Genomic DNA, 17,313 nt, shown 5'->3' with positions numbered 1-17,313 from the left:
AGAGCTGGAACCCGTTCCAGGAAGCCAAGTATCCCAAGAATGGACACACGAGCACCACGTGAGCGCGCTCACCAGCAAATTGGTACGAACGGATGGACGCCTAAGTGGACAGAGAGGAATCACCTTCATCGGGTGGGTGTCGGGCGGGCGGGTGGGGGGAGGGGAGGGGCATACACATCCATTAGGCATGGGGTGGGTGCGCACCGACTGGGGGATGGGCGCACTTGAAGCTCTGACCCGAGGGGGGAGGCTTGGAGAGGGCAAGGCACCCGACCTTAACATTGGTACCCCCACAATACGCTGGAACAACATGAGAGGTATATGAATAAGAACACAGGGGGGGCCGGGCGCGGTGGCTCACGCCTGTAATCCTAGCTCTCTGGGAGGCCGAGGCGGGCGGATTGCTCCAGGTCAGGAGTTCGAAACCAGCCTGAGCAAGAGCGAGACCCCGTCTCTACTAAAAATAGAAAGAAATTAATTGGCCAACTAATATATAGAGAAAAACACAGCCGGGCGTGGTGGTGCATGCCTGTAGTCCCAACTACTCGGGAGGCTGAGGCAGCAGGATTGCTTGAGCCCGGAGATTGAGGTTGCTGTGAGCTAGGCTGACGCCATGGCACTCACTCTAGCCTGGGCAGCAAAACGAGACTCTGTCTCAAAAAAAAAAAAAAAAAGAACACAGGGGGGAGGGCGGCACGGGCAACACATGTCACCTGAATACTTGTACTCCCATCATCTGCTTGAAAAGAGAGAGAAAAGAAAATGCAATCCTAGAGGTAAGAGACACTTTTTAAAAATAATGAATCCGAAGAGAAAAGTAAAAGGAGGCCTGTGGAGCAGGTCTGGGTGTGACTCCGGATCCCCCAACATCAGGTGCCACCACCAAAGATTCCTGCGTGTAGCCCATAGAACCCCAAAAGCAACGGGATGAGTTCTGGTCACATACTCCCTCAAAATGACATCCTGGCCTTCTTCTGGAACTCCCTCCCCTCTCAGACTCTCAAGGTTTCCTCCAGCGTGTCGGTTCCCACAGAGCAGACCTTTGGTCTGAGACCTGACAGTCCAGAAGCCACGCATGCTGCCGCGTGGCGGCGGTGTCGCGGCTTGGGACAAGAGGAGGCCCCACGGTGCGGGCTGGGGCGCCAGGCACCGCGCGGGCGCTGAGGGTGGGGGTGACCCCCACCCCGGGCCGCCGCCGCGCTCCCAGAAAGGGGACAGAACAAGAGGCAAGAAAAAAAAAAAAAAAAAAAGCAGCAGCCTGTGGCACCCGGTATTCCCAGGCGGTCTCCCATCCAAGTACTAACCAGGCCCGACCCTGCTTAGCTTCCGAGACCAGACGAGATCGGGGGCGTTCAGGGTGGTGTGGCCCTAGACGGCGGCGGAGGGCGCCCCTGCCCCGCTCGAGAAGCCGAGCCTCTCTGGGCTTCCCCGCCGCCGCCTCCCGCCCCAGGCCCCGCGCCGGGCGGGGCCCGGGCCGGCCGGGTCCCGCGGGCTCCCAGGGACGGGGGTGATGGGCGGGGCGGGGCGGGGCGGGGCGGGGTGGGGGGCTGTCTCTCTATACACACACACACACACTCACACTCACTCACACTCACACAAGATGCGCCTCCACGGCTGGACTCGCCAAGGTGGAGCCCTCCCAGCCCCCCTCGTCTCCTCGCCCGGCCTCCTTCACCTACCCGCTGCCCACCCCCAGCGCGTCGCTGCCGCTGACTGCGCACGCGCGGGACGCTCGCCCTTTGACCCCAGCCAGGGGCCGCCCTCCCCCACAACCCCTTTCAGCTGCGCCCCCCCCCTCGCCCTGTGGGTGGGCTGCCGCCTATTCCCCCGGGCCAGGGCTGGGGCACAGCCAGTGTATGGGGCGTCTCTCTCTGGGGATGTGTCCCATGGGTGGGGTGGGGTGGCGTGGTTTGGGGGGCGCTGAAGAAATCAGTCCCCTCCATCTCCTACCTCTGGAAAACGCCCAAGCCCGTGGAGAACTGCCGGCACCGCTTCGTGGGGGCCGGGACCCTCCTCCGTGTCCTCCTGTGGCCCAGTCCAACGGGCCTGGGCCTGGCCGGGGCTGCATTGGACCCCGACCACCCTGGCGTGTGGACTCGCTAAAAATCGGCCATTAGATATTGGATTCCAGCTTCCTGGAGGTCATTTCACTAATGAGTGCACCGGAAAGAGTTTCCTAATCCATCTGTCAGGGTGGCAACTGAAGGAGAATTTTAAAGCTGACAGAATAGGCGAGGGAAGGCATAGGAGATTTCCACACCCAGCAAGGAAGACTTTCCCGAAATGGAAGAAAGAAACGAGCAAACAGAGACACCGGTAGCCCGCCCGGAAAAGAGCCTGCCCCTGAGAGAAAGCACCCTGACCAGGTTCACCCGTGGGTGGGTGGCGAGCTAGCGGCATTCAGAAGAGCGAGGCCCGCAGTCTGTGCGGAAGACACCTGCGCTCGGGTGTGTGTGGCGGCGCGATTCACAAGCAGCTCCAGATGTTAAACCAAGGAGAAGCCAGGGAGTTCCCAACGCCCCAGGTGTCCTCAGCCCACGACTGGCTGCTGTGGGAATGCGAAGCCCGGCTCCTTGTCTCAGAGCGGGGTTCCCAGGAGGATCAGGCTGAAGCTGGGACTTGGCCTCAAAGTGTCCCCTCGCATGGCCACCCCCTTCCCCTTCCTGCTCCTCTACTCCTGGTGCCCCTCCATCCAGGGGCCAGACCTTAAAGAGTCACCGCAAGAGAATCCTGGTCCCAAAGGAGCCTTCTGGGGGACCGGTGCTGAGAGAGGTTGTGGGCATGGCCCGCTGGGGCTCTGCCCGACCCAGGGCTGAGAGATGCCACCTCCCAGCTCTGGGTCCCTGCAGGAAGTGTTGGCAAGCACAGGGCCGGTCCTCCAAAGGCCCAGGTGCAGGGAGCCCAGGCCAAGCAGCCTGTGGAAGAAGCCACTTGCCGTGCCACCCCGGGAACAGGACTGCAGGCCCCGGCCCTTCCCACCTCCTCCTCCTCCTCCTCCTCCTCCCCCCCGCCCCGCCCCCACAGGGCACAGGGCTCAGAGACACCTCAGACTCTTGCTACCCAAAGTGCAAAGGGCATCAGTTGCTCCTCCAACCCCCCCCCCCGCCCAGCAGACCACGTTGTCCAGCCAGCCCCCGGGCCTCCCTGGGGTGCCCAGCACAAAAGTGCAGACACCCACCGGACCCTCAGTCTCAGTTTTCGGAGGTTTTTGCCACTCTAAGGACCCGCAGGCCAGCTGGGCCTTCGGGCAGGACAGAGAGCCCCGGAATCCGACGTGGAGAGCTGCGTGTACGTCCCCATCAGGAGGCGGTCCCCACCTCCGCGGCTCTCCCCTTGCGGGGAGCGGCAGCCCAGCCGGCAGCCGCAGGGCCTCAGGGAAGACACCAGGCTGGGCCCCCGCGGCACAGCGGGGGCACGTCCCCCGCACTCACGCGACTTAGGGACGGCTGCTGGAGACTGCTGCGGCCACCCTGCTGCCGGGTTTCTGGAGGGCTTCCTGGAAGCAGCATCCACACCAAGCCCTTGGAAGGCCCAGGCGACGGAGGAGCCGGTCAGGCAGGGGCCGAGGATGGTGAGAGGCCGGGCGGGAAGGAGCGTGTCAGGCAGGGGCAGAGGACGGTGACCGGCCGGGCGGGGAGGAGCCGGTCAGGCGGGGGCCCAGGACAGTGACGGGCCTGGCCGGGGAGGAGTGCGTCAGGCAGGGGCAGAGGAGACGGGCTGGGTAAGGGTTAGGGTTACAGTTAGGGCACAATTCACAATCCCAAAGACGTGGAAGCGACCCGAGTGCCCATCCATCCAGGAGTGCATCAATAAAATGTGGCGCGTGGACACCACGGAGTGCCATTCGGCTGTGAGGAGCAGCGGTGAGAGGGCGCCTCTCGTGTTCTCCTGGCCAGAGCTGGAACCCGTTCCAGTAAGCCAAGTATCCCAAGAATGGACACACGAGCACCACGTGAGCGCGCTCACCAGCAAATTGGTACGAACGGATGGACGCCTAAGTGGACAGAGAGGAATCACCTTCATCGGGTGGGTGTCGGGCGGGCGGGTGGGGGGAGGGGAGGGGCATACACATCCATTAGGCATGGGGTGGGTGCGCACCGACTGGGGGATGGGCGCACTTGAAGCTCTGACCCGAGGGGGGAGGCTTGGAGAGGGCAAGGCACCCGACCTTAACATTGGTACCCCCACAATACGCTGGAACAACATGAGAGGTATATGAATAAGAACACAGGGGGGGCCGGGCGCGGTGGCTCACGCCTGTAATCCTAGCTCTCTGGGAGGCCGAGGCGGGCGGATTGCTCCAGGTCAGGAGTTCGAAACCAGCCTGAGCAAGAGCGAGACCCCGTCTCTACTAAAAATAGAAAGAAATTAATTGGCCAACTAATATATAGAGAAAAACACAGCCGGGCGTGGTGGTGCATGCCTGTAGTCCCAACTACTCGGGAGGCTGAGGCAGCAGGATTGCTTGAGCCCGGAGATTGAGGTTGCTGTGAGCTAGGCTGACGCCATGGCACTCACTCTAGCCTGGGCAGCAAAACGAGACTCTGTCTCAAAAAAAAAAAAAAAAAAAGAACACAGGGGGGAGGGCGGCACGGGCAACACATGTCACCTGAATACTTGTACTCCCATCATCTGCTTGAAAAGAGAGAGAAAAGAAAATGCAATCCTAGAGGTAAGAGACACTTTTTAAAAATAATGAATCCGAAGAGAAAAGTAAAAGGAGGCCTGTGGAGCAGGTCTGGGTGTGACTCCGGATCCCCCAACATCAGGTGCCACCACCAAAGATTCCTGCGTGTAGCCCATAGAACCCCAAAAGCAACGGGATGAGTTCTGGTCACATACTCCCTCAAAATGACATCCTGGCCTTCTTCTGGAACTCCCTCCCCTCTCAGACTCTCAAGGTTTCCTCCAGCGTGTCGGTTCCCACAGAGCAGACCTTTGGTCTGAGACCTGACAGTCCAGAAGCCACGCATGCTGCCGCGTGGCGGCGGTGTCGCGGCTTGGGACAAGAGGAGGCCCCACGGTGCGGGCTGGGGCGCCAGGCACCGCGCGGGCGCTGAGGGTGGGGGTGACCCCCACCCCGGGCCGCCGCCGCGCTCCCAGAAAGGGGACAGAACAAGAGGCAAGAAAAAAAAAAAAAAAAAAAGCAGCAGCCTGTGGCACCCGGTATTCCCAGGCGGTCTCCCATCCAAGTACTAACCAGGCCCGACCCTGCTTAGCTTCCGAGACCAGACGAGATCGGGGGCGTTCAGGGTGGTGTGGCCCTAGACGGCGGCGGAGGGCGCCCCTGCCCCGCTCGAGAAGCCGAGCCTCTCTGGGCTTCCCCGCCGCCGCCTCCCGCCCCAGGCCCCGCGCCGGGCGGGGCCGGGCCGGCCGGGTCCCGCGGGCTCCCAGGGACGGGGGTGATGGGCGGGGCGGGGCGGGGCGGGGTGGGGGGCTGTCTCTCTATACACACACACACACACTCACACTCACTCACACTCACACAAGATGCGCCTCCACGGCTGGACTCGCCAAGGTGGAGCCCTCCCAGCCCCCCTCGTCTCCTCGCCCGGCCTCCTTCACCTACCCGCTGCCCACCCCCAGCGCGTCGCTGCCGCTGACTGCGCACGCGCGGGACGCTCGCCCTTTGACCCCAGCCAGGGGCCGCCCTCCCCCACAACCCCTTTCAGCTGCGCCCCCCCCCTCGCCCTGTGGGTGGGCTGCCGCCTATTCCCCCGGGCCAGGGCTGGGGCACAGCCAGTGTATGGGGCGTCTCTCTCTGGGGATGTGTCCCATGGGTGGGGTGGGGTGGCGTGGTTTGGGGGGCGCTGAAGAAATCAGTCCCCTCCATCTCCTACCTCTGGAAAACGCCCAAGCCCGTGGAGAACTGCCGGCACCGCTTCGTGGGGGCCGGGACCCTCCTCCGTGTCCTCCTGTGGCCCAGTCCAACGGGCCTGGGCCTGGCCGGGGCTGCATTGGACCCCGACCACCCTGGCGTGTGGACTCGCTAAAAATCGGCCATTAGATATTGGATTCCAGCTTCCTGGAGGTCATTTCACTAATGAGTGCACCGGAAAGAGTTTCCTAATCCATCTGTCAGGGTGGCAACTGAAGGAGAATTTTAAAGCTGACAGAATAGGCGAGGGAAGGCATAGGAGATTTCCACACCCAGCAAGGAAGACTTTCCCGAAATGGAAGAAAGAAACGAGCAAACAGAGACACCGGTAGCCCGCCCGGAAAAGAGTCTGCCCCTGAGAGAAAGCACCCTGACCAGGTTCACCCGTGGGTGGGTGGCGAGCTAGCGGCATTCAGAAGAGCGAGGCCCGCAGTCTGTGCGGAAGACACCTGCGCTCGGGTGTGTGTGGCGGCGCGATTCACAAGCAGCTCTAGATGTTAAACCAAGGAGAAGCCAGGGAGTTCCCAACGCCCCAGGTGTCCTCAGCCCACGACTGGCTGCTGTGGGAATGCGAAGCCCGGCTCCTTGTCTCAGAGCGGGGTTCCCAGGAGGATCAGGCTGAAGCTGGGACTTGGCCTCAAAGTGTCCCCTCGCATGGCCACCCCCTTCCCCTTCCTGCTCCTCTACTCCTGGTGCCCCTCCATCCAGGGGCCAGACCTTAAAGAGTCACCGCAAGAGAATCCTGGTCCCAAAGGAGCCTTCTGGGGGACCGGTGCTGAGAGAGGTTGTGGGCATGGCCCGCTGGGGCTCTGCCCGACCCAGGGCTGAGAGATGCCACCTCCCAGCTCTGGGTCCCTGCAGGAAGTGTTGGCAAGCACAGGGCCGGTCCTCCAAAGGCCCAGGTGCAGGGAGCCCAGGCCAAGCAGCCTGTGGAAGAAGCCACTTGCCGTGCCACCCCGGGAACAGGACTGCAGGCCCCGGCCCTTCCCACCTCCTCCTCCTCCTCCTCCTCCTCCCCCCCGCCCCGCCCCCACAGGGCACAGGGCTCAGAGACACCTCAGACTCTTGCTACCCAAAGTGCAAAGGGCATCAGTTGCTCCTCCAACCCCCCCCCCCCCGCCCAGCAGACCACGTTGTCCAGCCAGCCCCCGGGCCTCCCTGGGGTGCCCAGCACAAAAGTGCAGACACCCACCGGACCCTCAGTCTCAGTTTTCGGAGGTTTTTGCCACTCTAAGGACCCGCAGGCCAGCTGGGCCTTCGGGCAGGACAGAGAGCCCCGGAATCCGACGTGGAGAGCTGCGTGTACGTCCCCATCAGGAGGCGGTCCCCACCTCCGCGGCTCTCCCCTTGCGGGGAGCGGCAGCCCAGCCGGCAGCCGCAGGGCCTCAGGGAAGACACCAGGCTGGGCCCCCGCGGCACAGCGGGGGCACGTCCCCCGCACTCACGCGACTTAGGGACGGCTGCTGGAGACTGCTGCGGCCACCCTGCTGCCGGGTTTCTGGAGGGCTTCCTGGAAGCAGCATCCACACCAAGCCCTTGGAAGGCCCAGGCGACGGAGGAGCCGGTCAGGCAGGGGCCGAGGACGGTGAGAGGCCGGGCGGGAAGGAGCGTGTCAGGCAGGGGCAGAGGACGGTGACCGGCCGGGCGGGGAGGAGCCGGTCAGGCGGGGGCCCAGGACAGTGACGGGCCTGGCCGGGGAGGAGTGCGTCAGGCAGGGGCAGAGGAGACGGGCTGGGTAAGGGTTAGGGTTACAGTTAGGGCACAATTCACAATCCCAAAGACGTGGAAGCGACCCGAGTGCCCATCCATCCAGGAGTGCATCAATAAAATGTGGCGTGTGGACACCACGGAGTGCCATTCGGCTGTGAGGAGCAGCGGTGAGAGGGCGCCTCTCGTGTTCTCCTGGCCAGAGCTGGAACCCGTTCCAGGAAGCCAAGTATCCCAAGAATGGACACACGAGCACCACGTGAGCGCGCTCACCAGCAAATTGGTACGAACGGATGGACGCCTAAGTGGACAGAGAGGAATCACCTTCATCGGGTGGGTGTCGGGCGGGCGGGTGGGGGGAGGGGAGGGGCATACACATCCATTAGGCATGGGGTGGGTGCGCACCGACTGGGGGATGGGCGCACTTGAAGCTCTGACCCGAGGGGGGAGGCTTGGAGAGGGCAAGGCACCCGACCTTAACATTGGTACCCCCACAATACGCTGGAACAACATGAGAGGTATATGAATAAGAACACAGGGGGGGCCGGGCGCGGTGGCTCACGCCTGTAATCCTAGCTCTCTGGGAGGCCGAGGCGGGCGGATTGCTCCAGGTCAGGAGTTCGAAACCAGCCTGAGCAAGAGCGAGACCCCGTCTCTACTAAAAATAGAAAGAAATTAATTGGCCAACTAATATATAGAGAAAAACACAGCCGGGCGTGGTGGTGCATGCCTGTAGTCCCAACTACTCGGGAGGCTGAGGCAGCAGGATTGCTTGAGCCCGGAGATTGAGGTTGCTGTGAGCTAGGCTGACGCCATGGCACTCACTCTAGCCTGGGCAGCAAAACGAGACTCTGTCTCAAAAAAAAAAAAAAAAAAGAACACAGGGGGGAGGGCGGCACGGGCAACACATGTCACCTGAATACTTGTACTCCCATCATCTGCTTGAAAAGAGAGAGAAAAGAAAATGCAATCCTAGAGGTAAGAGACACTTTTTAAAAATAATGAATCCGAAGAGAAAAGTAAAAGGAGGCCTGTGGAGCAGGTCTGGGTGTGACTCCGGATCCCCCAACATCAGGTGCCACCACCAAAGATTCCTGCGTGTAGCCCATAGAACCCCAAAAGCAACGGGATGAGTTCTGGTCACATACTCCCTCAAAATGACATCCTGGCCTTCTTCTGGAACTCCCTCCCCTCTCAGACTCTCAAGGTTTCCTCCAGCGTGTCGGTTCCCACAGAGCAGACCTTTGGTCTGAGACCTGACAGTCCAGAAGCCACGCATGCTGCCGCGTGGCGGCGGTGTCGCGGCTTGGGACAAGAGGAGGCCCCACGGTGCGGGCTGGGGCGCCAGGCACCGCGCGGGCGCTGAGGGTGGGGGTGACCCCCACCCCGGGCCGCCGCCGCGCTCCCAGAAAGGGGACAGAACAAGAGGCAAGAAAAAAAAAAAAAAAAAAGCAGCAGCCTGTGGCACCCGGTATTCCCAGGCGGTCTCCCATCCAAGTACTAACCAGGCCCGACCCTGCTTAGCTTCCGAGACCAGACGAGATCGGGGGCGTTCAGGGTGGTGTGGCCCTAGACGGCGGCGGAGGGCGCCCCTGCCCCGCTCGAGAAGCCGAGCCTCTCTGGGCTTCCCCGCCGCCGCCTCCCGCCCCAGGCCCCGCGCCGGGTGGGGCCTGGGCCGGCCGGGTCCCGCGGGCTCCCAGGGACGGGGGTGATGGGCGGGGCGGGGCGGGGCGGGGCGGGGTGGGGGGCTGTCTCTCTATACACACACACACACACTCACACTCACTCACACTCACACAAGATGCGCCTCCACGGCTGGACTCGCCAAGGTGGAGCCCTCCCAGCCCCCCTCGTCTCCTCGCCCGGCCTCCTTCACCTACCCGCTGCCCACCCCCAGCGCGTCGCTGCCGCTGACTGCGCACGCGCGGGACGCTCGCCCTTTGACCCCAGCCAGGGGCCGCCCTCCCCCACAACCCCTTTCAGCTGCGCCCCCCCCCTCGCCCTGTGGGTGGGCTGCCGCCTATTCCCCCGGGCCAGGGCTGGGGCACAGCCAGTGTATGGGGCGTCTCTCTCTGGGGATGTGTCCCATGGGTGGGGTGGGGTGGCGTGGTTTGGGGGGCGCTGAAGAAATCAGTCCCCTCCATCTCCTACCTCTGGAAAACGCCCAAGCCCGTGGAGAACTGCCGGCACCGCTTCGTGGGGGCCGGGACCCTCCTCCGTGTCCTCCTGTGGCCCAGTCCAACGGGCCTGGGCCTGGCCGGGGCTGCATTGGACCCCGACCACCCTGGCGTGTGGACTCGCTAAAAATCGGCCATTAGATATTGGATTCCAGCTTCCTGGAGGTCATTTCACTAATGAGTGCACCGGAAAGAGTTTCCTAATCCATCTGTCAGGGTGGCAACTGAAGGAGAATTTTAAAGCTGACAGAATAGGCGAGGGAAGGCATAGGAGATTTCCACACCCAGCAAGGAAGACTTTCCCGAAATGGAAGAAAGAAACGAGCAAACAGAGACACCGGTAGCCCGCCCGGAAAAGAGTCTGCCCCTGAGAGAAAGCACCCTGACCAGGTTCACCCGTGGGTGGGTGGCGAGCTAGCGGCATTCAGAAGAGCGAGGCCCGCAGTCTGTGCGGAAGACACCTGCGCTCGGGTGTGTGTGGCGGCGCGATTCACAAGCAGCTCTAGATGTTAAACCAAGGAGAAGCCAGGGAGTTCCCAACGCCCCAGGTGTCCTCAGCCCACGACTGGCTGCTGTGGGAATGCGAAGCCCGGCTCCTTGTCTCAGAGCGGGGTTCCCAGGAGGATCAGGCTGAAGCTGGGACTTGGCCTCAAAGTGTCCCCTCGCATGGCCACCCCCTTCCCCTTCCTGCTCCTCTACTCCTGGTGCCCCTCCATCCAGGGGCCAGACCTTAAAGAGTCACCGCAAGAGAATCCTGGTCCCAAAGGAGCCTTCTGGGGGACCGGTGCTGAGAGAGGTTGTGGGCATGGCCCGCTGGGGCTCTGCCCGACCCAGGGCTGAGAGATGCCACCTCCCAGCTCTGGGTCCCTGCAGGAAGTGTTGGCAAGCACAGGGCCGGTCCTCCAAAGGCCCAGGTGCAGGGAGCCCAGGCCAAGCAGCCTGTGGAAGAAGCCACTTGCCGTGCCACCCCGGGAACAGGACTGCAGGCCCCGGCCCTTCCCACCTCCTCCTCCTCCTCCTCCTCCTCCCCCCCGCCCCGCCCCCACAGGGCACAGGGCTCAGAGACACCTCAGACTCTTGCTACCCAAAGTGCAAAGGGCATCAGTTGCTCCTCCAACCCCCCCCCCCCCCCGCCCAGCAGACCACGTTGTCCAGCCAGCCCCCGGGCCTCCCTGGGGTGCCCAGCACAAAAGTGCAGACACCCACCGGACCCTCAGTCTCAGTTTTCGGAGGTTTTTGCCACTCTAAGGACCCGCAGGCCAGCTGGGCCTTCGGGCAGGACAGAGAGCCCCGGAATCCGACGTGGAGAGCTGCGTGTACGTCCCCATCAGGAGGCGGTCCCCACCTCCGCGGCTCTCCCCTTGCGGGGAGCGGCAGCCCAGCCGGCAGCCGCAGGGCCTCAGGGAAGACACCAGGCTGGGCCCCCGCGGCACAGCGGGGGCACGTCCCCCGCACTCACGCGACTTAGGGACGGCTGCTGGAGACTGCTGCGGCCACCCTGCTGCCGGGTTTCTGGAGGGCTTCCTGGAAGCAGCATCCACACCAAGCCCTTGGAAGGCCCAGGCGACGGAGGAGCCGGTCAGGCAGGGGCCGAGGACGGTGAGAGGCCGGGCGGGAAGGAGCGTGTCAGGCAGGGGCAGAGGACGGTGACCGGCCGGGCGGGGAGGAGCCGGTCAGGCGGGGGCCCAGGACAGTGACGGGCCTGGCCGGGGAGGAGTGCGTCAGGCAGGGGCAGAGGAGACGGGCTGGGTAAGGGTTAGGGTTACAGTTAGGGCACAATTCACAATCCCAAAGACGTGGAAGCGACCCGAGTGCCCATCCATCCAGGAGTGCATCAATAAAATGTGGCGCGTGGACACCACGGAGTGCCATTCGGCTGTGAGGAGCAGCGGTGAGAGGGCGCCTCTCGTGTTCTCCTGGCCAGAGCTGGAACCCGTTCCAGTAAGCCAAGTATCCCAAGAATGGACACACGAGCACCACGTGAGCGCGCTCACCAGCAAATTGGTACGAACGGATGGACGCCTAAGTGGACAGAGAGGAATCACCTTCATCGGGTGGGTGTCGGGCGGGCGGGTGGGGGGAGGGGAGGGGCATACACATCCATTAGGCATGGGGTGGGTGCGCACCGACTGGGGGATGGGCGCACTTGAAGCTCTGACCCGAGGGGGGAGGCTTGGAGAGGGCAAGGCACCCGACCTTAACATTGGTACCCCCACAATACGCTGGAACAACATGAGAGGTATATGAATAAGAACACAGGGGGGGCCGGGCGCGGTGGCTCACGCCTGTAATCCTAGCTCTCTGGGAGGCCGAGGCGGGCGGATTGCTCCAGGTCAGGAGTTCGAAACCAGCCTGAGCAAGAGCGAGACCCCGTCTCTACTAAAAATAGAAAGAAATTAATTGGCCAACTAATATATAGAGAAAAACACAGCCGGGCGTGGTGGTGCATGCCTGTAGTCCCAACTACTCGGGAGGCTGAGGCAGCAGGATTGCTTGAGCCCGGAGATTGAGGTTGCTGTGAGCTAGGCTGACGCCATGGCACTCACTCTAGCCTGGGCAGCAAAACGAGACTCTGTCTCAAAAAAAAAAAAAAAAAAGAACACAGGGGGGAGGGCGGCACGGGCAACACATGTCACCTGAATACTTGTACTCCCATCATCTGCTTGAAAAGAGAGAGAAAAGAAAATGCAATCCTAGAGGTAAGAGACACTTTTTAAAAATAATGAATCCGAAGAGAAAAGTAAAAGGAGGCCTGTGGAGCAGGTCTGGGTGTGACTCCGGATCCCCCAACATCAGGTGCCACCACCAAAGATTCCTGCGTGTAGCCCATAGAACCCCAAAAGCAACGGGATGAGTTCTGGTCACATACTCCCTCAAAATGACATCCTGGCCTTCTTCTGGAACTCCCTCCCCTCTCAGACTCTCAAGGTTTCCTCCAGCGTGTCGGTTCCCACAGAGCAGACCTTTGGTCTGAGACCTGACAGTCCAGAAGCCACGCATGCTGCCGCGTGGCGGCGGTGTCGCGGCTTGGGACAAGAGGAGGCCCCACGGTGCGGGCTGGGGCGCCAGGCACCGCGCGGGCGCTGAGGGTGGGGGTGACCCCCACCCCGGGCCGCCGCCGCGCTCCCAGAAAGGGGACAGAACAAGAGGCAAGAAAAAAAAAAAAAAAAAAAGCAGCAGCCTGTGGCACCCGGTATTCCCAGGCGGTCTCCCATCCAAGTACTAACCAGGCCCGACCCTGCTTAGCTTCCGAGACCAGACGAGATCGGGGGCGTTCAGGGTGGTGTGGCCCTAGACGGCGGCGGAGGGCGCCCCTGCCCCGCTCGAGAAGCCGAGCCTCTCTGGGCTTCCCCGCCGCCGCCTCCCGCCCCAGGCCCCGCGCCGGGCGGGGCCGGGCCGGCCGGGTCCCGCGGGCTCCCAGGGACGGGGGTGATGGGCGGGGCGGGGCGGGGCGGGGCGGGGTGGGGGGCTGTCTCTCTATACACACACACACACACTCACACTCACTCACACTCACACAAGATGCGCCTCCACGGCTGGACTCGCCAAGGTGGAGCCCTCCCAGCCCCCCTCGTCTCCTCGCCCGGCCTCCTTCACCTACCCGCTGCCCACCCCCAGCGCGTCGCTGCCGCTGACTGCGCACGCGCGGGACGCTCGCCCTTTGACCCCAGCCAGGGGCCGCCCTCCCCCACAACCCCTTTCAGCTGCGCCCCCCCCCTCGCCCTGTGGGTGGGCTGCCGCCTATTCCCCCGGGCCAGGGCTGGGGCACAGCCAGTGTATGGGGCGTCTCTCTCTGGGGATGTGTCCCATGGGTGGGGTGGGGTGGCGTGGTTTGGGGGGCGCTGAAGAAATCAGTCCCCTCCATCTCCTACCTCTGGAAAACGCCCAAGCCCGTGGAGAACTGCCGGCACCGCTTCGTGGGGGCCGGGACCCTCCTCCGTGTCCTCCTGTGGCCCAGTCCAACGGGCCTGGGCCTGGCCGGGGCTGCATTGGACCCCGACCACCCTGGCGTGTGGACTCGCTAAAAATCGGCCATTAGATATTGGATTCCAGCTTCCTGGAGGTCATTTCACTAATGAGTGCACCGGAAAGAGTTTCCTAATCCATCTGTCAGGGTGGCAACTGAAGGAGAATTTTAAAGCTGACAGAATAGGCGAGGGAAGGCATAGGAGATTTCCACACCCAGCAAGGAAGACTTTCCCGAAATGGAAGAAAGAAACGAGCAAACAGAGACACCGGTAGCCCGCCCGGAAAAGAGTCTGCCCCTGAGAGAAAGCACCCTGACCAGGTTCACCCGTGGGTGGGTGGCGAGCTAGCGGCATTCAGAAGAGCGAGGCCCGCAGTCTGTGCGGAAGACACCTGCGCTCGGGTGTGTGTGGCGGCGCGATTCACAAGCAGCTCTAGATGTTAAACCAAGGAGAAGCCAGGGAGTTCCCAACGCCCCAGGTGTCCTCAGCCCACGACTGGCTGCTGTGGGAATGCGAAGCCCGGCTCCTTGTCTCAGAGCGGGGTTCCCAGGAGGATCAGGCTGAAGCTGGGACTTGGCCTCAAAGTGTCCCCTCGCATGGCCACCCCCTTCCCCTTCCTGCTCCTCTACTCCTGGTGCCCCTCCATCCAGGGGCCAGACCTTAAAGAGTCACCGCAAGAGAATCCTGGTCCCAAAGGAGCCTTCTGGGGGACCGGTGCTGAGAGAGGTTGTGGGCATGGCCCGCTGGGGCTCTGCCCGACCCAGGGCTGAGAGATGCCACCTCCCAGCTCTGGGTCCCTGCAGGAAGTGTTGGCAAGCACAGGGCCGGTCCTCCAAAGGCCCAGGTGCAGGGAGCCCAGGCCAAGCAGCCTGTGGAAGAAGCCACTTGCCGTGCCACCCCGGGAACAGGACTGCAGGCCCCGGCCCTTCCCACCTCCTCCTCCTCCTCCTCCTCCTCCCCCCCGCCCCGCCCCCACAGGGCACAGGGCTCAGAGACACCTCAGACTCTTGCTACCCAAAGTGCAAAGGGCATCAGTTGCTCCTCCAACCCCCCCCCCCCCGCCCAGCAGACCACGTTGTCCAGCCAGCCCCCGGGCCTCCCTGGGGTGCCCAGCACAAAAGTGCAGACACCCACCGGACCCTCAGTCTCAGTTTTCGGAGGTTTTTGCCACTCTAAGGACCCGCAGGCCAGCTGGGCCTTCGGGCAGGACAGAGAGCCCCGGAATCCGACGTGGAGAGCTGCGTGTACGTCCCCATCAGGAGGCGGTCCCCACCTCCGCGGCTCTCCCCTTGCGGGGAGCGGCAGCCCAGCCGGCAGCCGCAGGGCCTCAGGGAAGACACCAGGCTGGGCCCCCGCGGCACAGCGGGGGCACGTCCCCCGCACTCACGCGACTTAGGGACGGCTGCTGGAGACTGCTGCGGCCACCCTGCTGCCGGGTTTCTGGAGGGCTTCCTGGAAGCAGCATCCACACCAAGCCCTTGGAAGGCCCAGGCGACGGAGGAGCCGGTCAGGCAGGGGCCGAGGACGGTGAGAGGCCGGGCGGGAAGGAGCGTGTCAGGCAGGGGCAGAGGACGGTGACCGGCCGGGCGGGGAGGAGCCGGTCAGGCGGGGGCCCAGGACAGTGACGGGCCTGGCCGGGGAGGAGTGCGTCAGGCAGGGGCAGAGGAGACGGGCTGGGTAAGGGTTAGGGTTACAGTTAGGGCACAATTCACAATCCCAAAGACGTGGAAGCGACCCGAGTGCCCATCCATCCAGGAGTGCATCAATAAAATGTGGCGCGTGGACACCACGGAGTGCCATTCGGCTGTGAGGAGCAGCGGTGAGAGGGCGCCTCTCGTGTTCTCCTGGCCAGAGCTGGAACCCGTTCCAGTAAGCCAAGTATCCCAAGAATGGACACACGAGCACCACGTGAGCGCGCTCACCAGCAAATTGGTACGAACGGATGGACGCCTAAGTGGACAGAGAGGAATCACCTTCATCGGGTGGGTGTCGGGCGGGCGGGTGGGGGGAGGGGAGGGGCATACACATCCATTAGGCATGGGGTGGGTGCGCACCGACTGGGGGATGGGCGCACTTGAAGCTCTGACCCGAGGGGGGAGGCTTGGAGAGGGCAAGGCACCCGACCTTAACATTGGTACCCCCACAATACGCTGGAACAACATGAGAGGTATATGAATAAGAACACAGGGGGGGCCGGGCGCGGTGGCTCACGCCTGTAATCCTAGCTCTCTGGGAGGCCGAGGCGGGCGGATTGCTCCAGGTCAGGAGTTCGAAACCAGCCTGAGCAAGAGCGAGACCCCGTCTCTACTAAAAATAGAAAGAAATTAATTGGCCAACTAATATATAGAGAAAAACACAGCCGGGCGTGGTGGTGCATGCCTGTAGTCCCAACTACTCGGGAGGCTGAGGCAGCAGGATTGCTTGAGCCCGGAGATTGAGGTTGCTGTGAGCTAGGCTGACGCCATGGCACTCACTCTAGCCTGGGCAGCAAAACGAGACTCTGTCTCAAAAAAAAAAAAAAAAAAGAACACAGGGGGGAGGGCGGCACGGGCAACACATGTCACCTGAATACTTGTACTCCCATCATCTGCTTGAAAAGAGAGAGAAAAGAAAATGCAATCCTAGAGGTAAGAGACACTTTTTAAAAATAATGAATCCGAGAGAAAAGTAAAAGGAGGCCTGTGGAGCAGGTCTGGGTGTGACTCCGGATCCCCCAACATCAGGTGCCACCACCAAAGATTCCTGCGTGTAGCCCATAGAACCCCAAAAGCAACGGGATGAGTTCTGGTCACATACTCCCTCAAAATGACATCCTGGCCTTCTTCTGGAACTCCCTCCCCTCTCAGACTCTCAAGGTTTCCTCCAGCGTGTCGGTTCCCACAGAGCAGACCTTTGGTCTGAGACCTGACAGTCCAGAAGCCACGCATGCTGCCGCGTGGCGGCGGTGTCGCGGCTTGGGACAAGAGGAGGCCCACGGTGCGGGCTGGGGCGCCAGGCACCGCGCGGGCGCTGAGGGTGGGGGTGACCCCCACCCCGGGCCGCCGCCGCGCTCCCAGAAAGGGGACAGAACAAGAGGCAAGGAAAAAAAAAAAAAAAAAGCAGCAGCCTGTGTGCACCCCGTATTCCCAGGCGGTCTCCCATCCCAAGTACTAACCAGGCCCGACCCTGCTTAGCTTCCGAGACCAGACGAGATCGGGGGCGTTCAGGGTGGTGTGGCCCTAGACGGCGGCGGAGGGCGCCCCTGCCCCGCTCGAGAAGCCGAGCCTCTCTGGGCTTCCCCGCCGCCGCCTCCCGCCCCCAGGCCCGCGCCGGGCGGCGGGCCGGGCCGGCCGGGTCCCGCGGGCTCCCAGGGACGGGGGTGATGGGCGGGGCGGGGCGGGGCGGGGCGGGGTGGGGGGCTGTCTCTCTATACACACACACACACACTCACACTCACTCACACTCACACAAGATGCGCCTCCACGGCTGGACTCGCCAAGGTGGAGCCCTCCCAGCCCCCCTCGTCTCCTCGCCCGGCCTCCTTCACCTACCCGCTGCCCACCCCCAGCGCGTCGCTGCCGCTGACTGCGCACGCGCGGGACGC

At 62.9% G+C, this 17,313-nt stretch overlaps 4 non-coding genes and 1 pseudogene across 4 annotated transcripts; all 5 read right to left on the bottom strand.

Moving 5' to 3' along the window:
- Positions 1–1,255: 1,255 nt before the first annotated feature.
- LOC142876579 (5S ribosomal RNA) lies at positions 1,256–1,374 on the bottom strand. Its single transcript, XR_012923479.1, has one exon. It is a non-coding gene; the product is annotated as a 5S ribosomal RNA (ribosomal RNA).
- A 3,777-nt stretch (positions 1,375–5,151) lies between these two features.
- On the bottom strand, positions 5,152–5,270 carry LOC142876578 (5S ribosomal RNA). The gene has a single exon (XR_012923478.1). It is a non-coding gene; the product is annotated as a 5S ribosomal RNA (ribosomal RNA).
- Positions 5,271–9,041: 3,771 nt separating this feature from the next.
- On the bottom strand, positions 9,042–9,160 carry LOC142876577 (5S ribosomal RNA). The gene has a single exon (XR_012923477.1). It is a non-coding gene; the product is annotated as a 5S ribosomal RNA (ribosomal RNA).
- Positions 9,161–12,940: 3,780 nt separating this feature from the next.
- On the bottom strand, positions 12,941–13,059 carry LOC142876576 (5S ribosomal RNA). The gene has a single exon (XR_012923476.1). It is a non-coding gene; the product is annotated as a 5S ribosomal RNA (ribosomal RNA).
- Positions 13,060–16,833: 3,774 nt separating this feature from the next.
- LOC142876717 (uncharacterized) lies at positions 16,834–16,954 on the bottom strand (annotated as a pseudogene).
- Between the last annotated feature and the right edge of the window lie 359 nt (positions 16,955–17,313).

This window comes from Microcebus murinus, chromosome 15 (assembly GCF_040939455.1).
Source record: "Microcebus murinus isolate Inina chromosome 15, M.murinus_Inina_mat1.0, whole genome shotgun sequence".
NCBI classification, from domain to species: Eukaryota; Metazoa; Chordata; class Mammalia; order Primates; family Cheirogaleidae; genus Microcebus; species Microcebus murinus.
Note: the sequence above shows the minus strand (reverse complement) of the source record. Positions and strands in the feature narration are given on the sequence as shown.